Source organism: Betta splendens, chromosome 1 (genome assembly GCF_900634795.4).
Source record: "Betta splendens chromosome 1, fBetSpl5.4, whole genome shotgun sequence".
Classification (NCBI taxonomy): domain Eukaryota; kingdom Metazoa; phylum Chordata; class Actinopteri; order Anabantiformes; family Osphronemidae; genus Betta; species Betta splendens.
This window is the reverse complement of record NC_040881.3, coordinates 20,331,803-20,341,360: the sequence shown is the minus strand read 5'-3', so window position 1 is coordinate 20,341,360 and position 9,558 is coordinate 20,331,803. Positions and strand designations below refer to the sequence as shown.

The following is a 9,558-nucleotide window of genomic DNA, read 5'->3' as shown; positions in this document are numbered from 1 at the left end:
AGAAGCACAACTACTGGACAGAAAGAGACAAGGTTAGTTAAACATGGGACAATGATGGGAGGTTATGGGACAGAGGAGGTAGAAGGAAACAGAGGAGCTCAGTGTATAAATTAAGTCCCCCAGCAGTCTATGTCTATTGCAGCTTAACTAAGAGATGGTTCCTGTGACTAACAATAATTGCCAGTGACCTGAACCATCTCTAACTATAAGCTTTATCAAAAAGGAAGGTTTTAAGCCTAATCTTAAAGGTGGAGAGTGTGTCAGCTTCTCGAACCTGAAGAGGGAGCTGGTTCCAGAGGAGAGGAGCTTGGTAGCTAAAAGCTCTGCCCCCTGTTCTACATTTAAACACTCTAGGAACCGCAAGTAGCCCAGCGCTCTGAGAACGAAGTGTTCTGCTGGGAGCATAAGGAACTATAAGGTCTTTAAGATAAGAAGGAGCTTTATCATTGAGTACTTTGTATGTGAGTAGGAGAATTTTAAATTCTATCCTACATTTTACAGGCAGCCAGTGCAGAGAAGCTAATGTAGGAGAAATGTGATCTCTCTTTCTAAGTCCTGTCAGAACTCTGGCTGCAGCATTTTGAATGAGCTGTAGGTTTTTTAAGGAGCTGTTAGGTGTGGTGGAAATTTTCCATAAAGAAGTAGATGAGAGAGAGTTGTCCTTTTGTGCGATTTATTGAAATAATAAAGAAAATAAAAATAATGGGGAAAGCAAATAAAAAGCATGGATGTTGATCGTGCACATCAACAAACCAAAAACCAGCTGGGGAGATCAGTGCACACACCACGAAGGTGTGATGCAAAGAGCCCACGATCCTCAAGTTGCTTCTGCCTTTTAGCTTCTCTGTCCGACTAGGGTGGAATGTCTTTCTAACCCAATCAAATTACATGCACCATCTCCTCCCTGTCGCAGTGTGTGTGAAGATTTTTACATTCTCACACCTGCATCGCTGACGTCCAACTATCTGTGAGAAAGGAGCACCAAGTCTCAACAGACAGAGACACAACTCCCCGACCTTGGGTTTGGGAGCTAGAGTTGAGAGTCTATCAGGCAGAGACAACCATTGAACAATCTAGGTGAAATGTCAAATGCATACAGTAAGACAAAACATAAGATATTAATTGCAGAACATAAGTCATAACTTGTATAATAACTGCATAGAAATAAGGAAGACACATAGAAATAAGGAAGAGACAATTTTTCCCATAACACTCCCCCCTTTTGATTACACATTAATCAAACCATAAAGGAATAAAAATTGTCAACATCACATTCTGTAATAATGAAAGACCCTTGCAAATGATGACAATAAGGGTATTAACTCATCAAGATTCAAAATACACCTTCACATAAAATGCAAGTAACTAAGGGACAAAAGGTTGGGAGCTGTTTTTGGTGGGTAGTTATACAAGAATAACCTCTGTATGAGCATGTGAAGAAAATAAGTCAATAATCATATTTGTATCAGATTATATTTTGTGATCAGATAGCCTAAGACAATCGTCAAAGTTATTAAGTGAATTAGAGTTGGGATTTTTGAACATAGTGCATTGTGTCATTTGATACGAGTGTTGCTGAGGTCGCACGCATGATGAGACCTCTAACCAGTGGGATAACGCAAAAACCAAACAAGAGAATCACAGCCATCTCAATTATAAAGGAAACAGCTGTGGACATGAGAACAGATTTCCATTTTCCAGACATTTCGTCTAGCTAATTTCCAAGGGAAAGAACCTATACCAGAGTTAGCTGAGATTCTGAAGGCCGTGTAGCGCCTTCGCCACAATACCATTAGAATCAGTGTTATTCAGGATGTAAGTACAACATGCCTCTCCAAACATAACACAAACGCCTCTTTTCTCTGCTAACAACGTGTCTACGGCCATTCAATTGTAATGTAATAAAGACAAATAATGTATGATAGCCATAGGTTTCCGGTGGGGTTCTGTTTCATATAATCTTAAGATAGATTTCATGCTTTCGGATCTTTAATTGTACATTTGCGTCTAGATCGAATAGGAGATTCAGGGATTTAACCAGAATGATGATGCGTTTTGTCTCATAACCTCTGTCATCTGTAGATGAAGGATAAAAACTAATTGTAGCAGTGAATAGGTGATTGTGAGCAAATTAAACACCAAATCAACTTTAGGATATTTAAACTCAGTGTTGTGAATTATGTGAAATTTTCTCATTCAAAAGTAGTGTGTAAAGTTACATAGAAACATCATATGATAAAGACAACAATCCATGTAACATAAAATGAAGTTTAACAAAACAAGGTTACAATTGATGTCTTGTAACAATCTGCTTCTTCCTGTTGAACAGTAGCGTTAGATTGTTTCCAACCTGTGTGTTGAAGTATTGTCAGTTCGTTGGAGTTCTTCAGGTTGTGATCAGCTGATCACAGAGACACTTGGGATTCGTTATCACCGCCAGGTTTCCTCCCAATGTCGTCTGAGTCACTGTCACTCCCCGTGATGTGAAGAGTCTACACGTCGTCCAGCGTTGGCAACTCAAGGCTGCTCGTGTGTGTGTTTTCTCAGGAGCGTGTGTGTAGATGTATGGTCTGATAGTGTGATTCATCGGCGCAGCTTCAGGCGGCGCTTGGCTCACACCTTTAGCTGAACGGTCAACGCAGCCTCGCCTCAGTGCGTGTGTGAGCACAGCGAGGGTCGTCCTTCTCAGTTCTTTTCGTCAGTGGTGGTTTTCTCGTGTGGTGTAGATGGAGGGTCGTCTGTCGGATCCGGGACCTTCCTGGATGGAGTTGATCCAAGTCGCTCTTTCTGTGATCTTCACAGCCGTGTGGGTCGTCAGAAGGACCTGGAAGAGACCTCGCCACCGTTTGGAGGTCCCAGCGCTTCCTCCTGAACTCCTTAACGATCGCCCAGTGCCCTGGTTGGATGGTGTAATGGTCCTGTCGCCTGCTTTCACCTGTTGGGAAATCTGAATTATGGGGAAAAGGTGTTTGGGCGGCACGGCTGCCATCAGGCCCAAACCAGACTCCATGGCTACAGGTGGAACCATGCGTCAGCCAGAGTCTGCGTTCCTGTGAGGTAGAAAATGTTTAAAGCACAGGGAGATGAGGAAGGAAAGGATAGAGAGAGTTGGAGAGGGAACAAGAGGAAACGAGGATCAGGAGAGGGAGGGGTTGTTGGGCAGCGACCTTCGCAGCAGCGTCTGCAGCTGCATGTCGGCAGAAACAAAGTTGTCTATGATGTTGTGAGTGGGACAGTTACAAACAGCATTAGCTGTAGGCAGCAGGACAGCGTCCAGCAAAGCAGAACCTTATCATGATGTAAGATAGGTTTGCAATCAGACTTCAAAAGCTTCCTATGCTTCCACAGAGCATCTGTGAGTCTGTGTAGATGGTAACACACTCTCCTTCTGCTAGTTTACTAGCTTCAGTCAATACAATCAACTCTGCAGCCTGAGCAGAGCAGTGTCTTTAAGACGCCAGACTTTAAGACGACCTCTTGATAGTAACGTTCAGCATGTTGAGCAGGTGGTGTTGCATCTAAGCCGTCAGGCTGTAGAAAGATGTGATCTATTCCAAAAGAATCAAAGACACAGTATGAGGACAAAAGAACAGAAGTCGTACAACCTGATTTCTCATCCACTGTTTGAGTGAAAGGTCGCGTAGGGTCAGATCAGGAAGACCCAAAGTAGGAGTCGACTGAAGAGCAAGCATGAGGTCAGTGAACGTTGTTCAGCCTCAGACGTCCACGTAAGACAAGAAGTGGACGATGAAGACGTCTGCATCAGAACCCTGAGTGGGGCCTCAAAGACATTTAAGTTAGGAACGAAAGTCCTACAATAAGAACAAAAACCTAGAAAAGACATCAGCTGTTTTTACGTGCACGGTTTAGGCAGGTCTCAAATTGCTTTAACTCTGTTGGGTGAGATGGATTTGCCATCATCTGTATTTACAATGACCCAGAAAATAACCTTTGTCTGAACAACCTGTAATTTAGACAGGCTCTCTTTGTGGCCTGTAGCATCCAATGTTTCAGTAGCTTAGTGGTGTCTGCAGTAACACCATCTATGGCTTCCTTTAAGAGGGTGTTGTTGTTCACATGGTCTGTGGTCAGATTTAGGTGTGATGACCACTGGTTCACATCCTCTGATCAAACCTACATCATGTCTGTGTGTGAGCCACAGGGAAGCAGGGCTTCCTGTAAGGCTGAGTGTTGGGTCAGAGCGTCCTCTGAAATGAAAATAAAAACATGTAGTGTGTCATTAGAATGTGGAGGTTCACTGTTTGTTGTGCATGACAGGCAGAATAAAAAAAAAAGTTTTTTTTTTTTTAAAGTATGCAAAGTAGGTGAATACGTCACATGGGGTCAGAAGTCGTTCACCAGTCTCCACCCCGTTCACATCTGTTCACGAAAGGACCCACGTCCTGCATCTGTCTCCATCATGTTTTCACAGAGGGAAGTGTGGAGCTGTAGAATAAAAATAAAAATCTTTTTTGTTCGTTAGTAAAAGAAATCGCAAGCGCAGACCATTTCATCCCAATAGAGGGAAGTTGAGGTCAGTTTGTCAGTGTGTGTGTGTGAAATCATAAACAAGCTGTGATGCAGCCTGTGTGAGGGCCTCAGTTACAGCCCCCCCTCAGCAGCCAATGATAAGAGCACAGCTGAGCTGAAGTTAACACCAACAAAAGAGGGATTATTTAGAATGTCTGTAGACGTGACCTGCACTCCGTCTGGAGTGAAAATCAATCAAATACCTAATTTACACATGAAATCTCTTCCTAAAAATTTAACTGGGCACAAGTTTGAAAGCAAAAATGAATGTTAAGGTGTCTTGCTGTCAGATGTTGCACAAGACAGTGAAAGAATTAGTTTTTCTTTAATAGTCTGGTACGTACAGTAATTATTATTACTTCTCTCTAATAGTCGTCTTCCCTTTAATAGTCATTAATAGTCTGTTTCAGTCAGTCTCAGTCTTCCTATAGTCTGTTTTTTTGTTTCTTTTTCTACAGTCTGTTTTGTTTTCTCTATAGTCTGTTTTGTTTCCTATAGTCTTCTAGTCTGGCCAGACAACCCTATATTGTGCACAAGTATTTTTAGAAACATGAAGGATTTTATTACTGAATTTGTTGCAAGTTAAAATAGTTTAAACCCATCAGACTGTAAAGTCATGCAGCAGTTGTCATTTAGCTGTTTGTCATCATTTTAAAATCACTCTGTGGGATTTTTTTTTAAGCAAAAAGCGATTCTTCATTGCGAGCAGATAAGCATGAACATGAATTTGAGCGTGTATCAGCTGTAAGCGTGTTTCTTCATTGCGTGTATGAATGTGTGTGTGTTTGCGGTACCGTCTTGTACGGCACGTGAAAAGGAACCGTCACCTTCCTCCTTCCCCAACCATCAGTCTCATGTGAGCACCAGCGGGTGAAGCCTTTCAATGGGACAGTTGTTCCTCGATGACAGACCTTTCCTGGATCCTCAGATGCAGCTCTATTGGGCCGATCACGTCTGAAGCCTCTCCTGTTGTTTCAACCAGTGTCTCTGTTAGAGCACGTCTTCTCTGCTGTTGCTCTGTCCTTGTTTTCCTTTGCTGATTGTCATAAGCAGGTGTCTGTGTCAGACACACACGCTTGTAGTAGCTGGTTCATCTGATGAGCCCAGAACGTGATGGCTGCAGACGTTGTGAGAGTCGCTGAGGCGTCCATGCTGTGGTGTGTGTCCTCCAGCTGCTGTGGTGTCAGAGCTTCCACCCCGTTCTGGTTGTTGGTTGGCGCTTCTTCTCCTTCGGTTCTTCTGCTGATGGTGGGAAAGGAGTCCAGATCCGGATTTACCCTCATCGCGCTCGGTTCTGCATTAGAATAGAGAGCAGAAACAGTGGGAGCATTTGATCTTGACATGATGTGTGTGTGTGTGGTGTATGTGTGTGTGGTGTATGTGTGTGTGGCAGAGTGCAAACAATTCTTCCCCAGAGTTGTTATCTCCTTTCTTTCCGTTACTTTCATCTTTTGTTTCTTTTAGGGCTTTAGTTTTGATAGTTTTGCTTTTTCAAGTATTTTCTTTTGTCTCTAATTTTTCTTTTAAGGTGCATATGTCCTTACACAAAGCGATTCTCCTTTTGAACCCATAACCAGTTTCCCACTCATGGAAACATGAAACGCACTAATAACCATATTTACTTTTTACTTTTATAATTACTTTTAATTTTGTAATGCTGCAGTCTGGTGGTGGAGACTTAGATCGCCCCGAACCCATCTTTCAGAGTCCCGGCGGTTTCCTGCCTTAGATTTTTATGTGTTCCGGCCGGAACCTTTTTTCGAAATTTCTCTTCCACGGACGTCTCCGTAGAAAGGGAACCGCTCAGATCAGCGACAGGGTTCTCGGAAGTGGTCCCTCACCGTCAGGCCCCTCTAAGACCCGGGTCCCTCGTATCTCAAAACCACTTCCCCCTGCAAACGCGCTCAGTATTTCAGAAGCCGTCTTTTATTTCCTTGTCCACACCCTTTGGACTGCGCTCAGATCTGCACACTGGTCTGTATCCTCAGTACAGACAAAACAAGCTCGGTCCCACGAGCCAACCCTTAGCAACCACCGTCTCGACCACCAGGGCAGACTTTGACCTAATTCATTTTACCCGAATATTAAATTTTTTAATTAAAAAAAAATTGTTTGGTCCTAATTATTATATTTTAGATTTTTTCAGCCACATAGTCGTTTTAGAAATATTATTATCTCTAGTCCTAGTTATGTTTTCTTTTATGTTTTTTCCCAAATTAAAAGGAATCTCTCTCACCGAGCCGAGCCAAATTAGGATTTGAGTTTGAATCTGAGTTCGTGGATCTCGTCAGAGGCGATCCAGACGGGTGAGCAGTCCTCCCAGCTCTGAATGTCTGTAGAGGTTTGGAGGCTGAGCGACCCTAGTCCTCAGGACTATCGTCCCTGGTCACACCGTCCAGACGACCTGCCGCGGGATCCTGTTCGTGACGCCAATTTCTGTGGTGGAAATTTTCCATAAAGAAGTAGATGAGAGAGAGTTGTCCTTTTGTGCGATTTATTGAAATAATAAAGAAAATAAAAATAATGGGGAAAGCAAATAAAAAGCATGGATGTTGATCGTGCACATCAACAAACCAAAAACCAGCTGGGGAGATCAGTGCACACACCACGAAGGTGTGATGCAAAGAGCCCACGATCCTCAAGTTGCTTCTGCCTTTTAGCTTCTCTGTCCGACTAGGGTGGAATGTCTTTCTAACCCAATCAAATTACATGCACCATCTCCTCCCTGTCGCAGTGTGTGTGAAGATTTTTACATTCTCACACCTGCATCGCTGACGTCCAACTATCTGTGAGAAAGGAGCACCAAGTCTCAACAGACAGAGACACAACTCCCCGACCTTGGGTTTGGGAGCTAGAGTTGAGAGTCTATCAGGCAGAGACAACCATTGAACAATCTGGGTGAAATGTCAAATGCATACAGTAAGACAAGACATAAGATATTAATTGCAGAACATAAGTCATAACTTGTATAATAACTGCATAGAAATAAGGAAGACACATAGAAATAAGGAAGAGACAATTTTTCCCATAACATTAGGACATCCTATGAGTAAGGAGTTACAGTAGTCCAGCCTAGAGGTAACAAATGCATGGATCAGTTTCTCTGCATCGCTCTGAGAGAGGATGCTTCTGATTTTAACTATATTTCTAAGGTGGAAGTAGGCGGTTCTGGAGATTTGTTTAATGTATGATGTAAAAGAGAGATCCTGGTCAAACATGACACCAAGGTTCCTCACAGTAGAATCTGAAGCTAATGTTATGCCATCCAGGGTGGCTATCTGACTCAATAGTGTCTCTCTCAGATTTTTAGGCCCAACAATAAGAATCTCGGTTTTATCTGAGTTTAGTTGAAGGAAGTTTTGGGACATCCAGGATTTGATGTCTTTTAAACAACCCTGAATTTTGACTAGTTGATCTGTTTCATTTGGTTCCAAGGACATGTATAGCTGAGTATCATCTGCGTAAAAATGAAAATTAATAGAATGCTTTCTAATAATCTCACCTAGAGGAGACATGTATAAGCTAAACAGAATTGGACCCAGCACAGAACCCTGTGGAACTCCATAGCTAATCCTTGTGCGTGTGGAGAATTTATCATTAACATGAACAAACTGGAATCTGTTCAACAAATAGGATTTAAACCATCCCAATGCTGTTCCATTAATCCCGATTCTATGTTCTAGTGTCTATAATAGAATGTGATGATCAATTGTATCAAATGCAGCACTAAGATCTAACAGGACAAGGACAGAAACTAGACCATTGTCCGAAGCTAATAGAAGATCATTAGTGACTCTAACCAGAGCTGTTTCTGTGCTATGATGTTTTCTAAATCCTGACTGAAAATCTTCATACAGGTTATTCCCACTAAGGTGGTCAGATAATTGTTTAGCCACGATTTTTTCCAGAATCTTGGAAATAAAGGGTAAATTTGAAATGGGCCTATAGTTGGCTAGTTGTCCAGGGTCAAGGGTTTTTTTCAATAGAGGAAAATTTTACACAAGGGAGCACCCGGAGTTGAACTGGGGACCTCTTGATCTGCAGTCAAATGCGCTACCACTGAGCTATACCCCACACTACTCTTACCGCCCTCAAAGCGGAGGGGCGGTAGAGAGAGAGAATGGCACTTTGAAAAACAAACTGGCTAAATGCTGCTCAGAGACTGGTCTCAAGTGGACTCAGGCTCTTCCCATTGTGCTCTCATATATGAGAATGAGGAGAAGGATGAGAACAAACCTCAGCCCTTATGAGATCCTATTTGGTAGACCTCCTATGATGGGACTCCACCCTGAGACTGAGACTAGGATTTTACTACCTACTGAAATGTGCGAAGACGCAATGCTACAGTACTGTAAGAACTTATCCTCTGTTCTGTCTCAAATCTCCAAACAGGTGAAAGCGGCTCTGCCCAAACAGGCGACAGAACCACTGCACATCATTCAACCAGGAGACTGGGTGATCATTAAGGAGCTTCGCAGGAAGCACTGGAACTCAAAGCGGTGGCAAGGTCCCTTCCAAGTCCTTCTGACGACCCACACGGCTGTGAAGATCGCAGAAAGAGCGACTTGGATCCACTCCAGCCACTGCAGGAAGGTCCCGGATCCGACAGACGACCCTCCATCTACATCTACACCACACGAGAAAACCACCATTGACGAAAAGAACTGAGAAGGACGACCCTCGCTGTGCTCACACACGCACTGAGGCGAGGCTGCGTTGACCATTCAGCCTCATTCCTGAGAAAACACACACACGAGCAACCTTGAGTTGCCGACGCTGGACAACGTGTAGACTCTTCACATCACGGGGAGTGACAGTGACTCAGACGACATTGGGAGGAAACGTGGCGGTGATAACGAATCCCAGGTGTCCCTGTGATCAGCTGATCACAACCTGAAGAACCGCAACGAACTGTCAAGGTGTCAACAAACAGGTTGAAAACAATCTAACGCTACTGCTCAACAGGAAGAAGAAGACATTGATTATGACCCTGTTGTTTTTGATATGTTACTTTAATATTTGCTCTAA

At 43.2% G+C, this 9,558-nt stretch overlaps 1 long non-coding RNA gene across 1 annotated transcript; it reads right to left on the bottom strand.

Annotated features, from left to right (window-relative positions):
- Window positions 1-3,957: 3,957 nt before the first annotated feature.
- On the bottom strand, window positions 3,958-7,427 carry LOC129604678 (uncharacterized). Its single transcript, XR_008695760.1, has 3 exons — window positions 6,767-7,427; window positions 4,339-4,446; window positions 3,958-4,208 (listed from the first exon to the last, which is right to left on the bottom strand). It is a non-coding gene; the product is annotated as an uncharacterized LOC129604678 (long non-coding RNA).
- Between the last annotated feature and the right edge of the window lie 2,131 nt (window positions 7,428-9,558).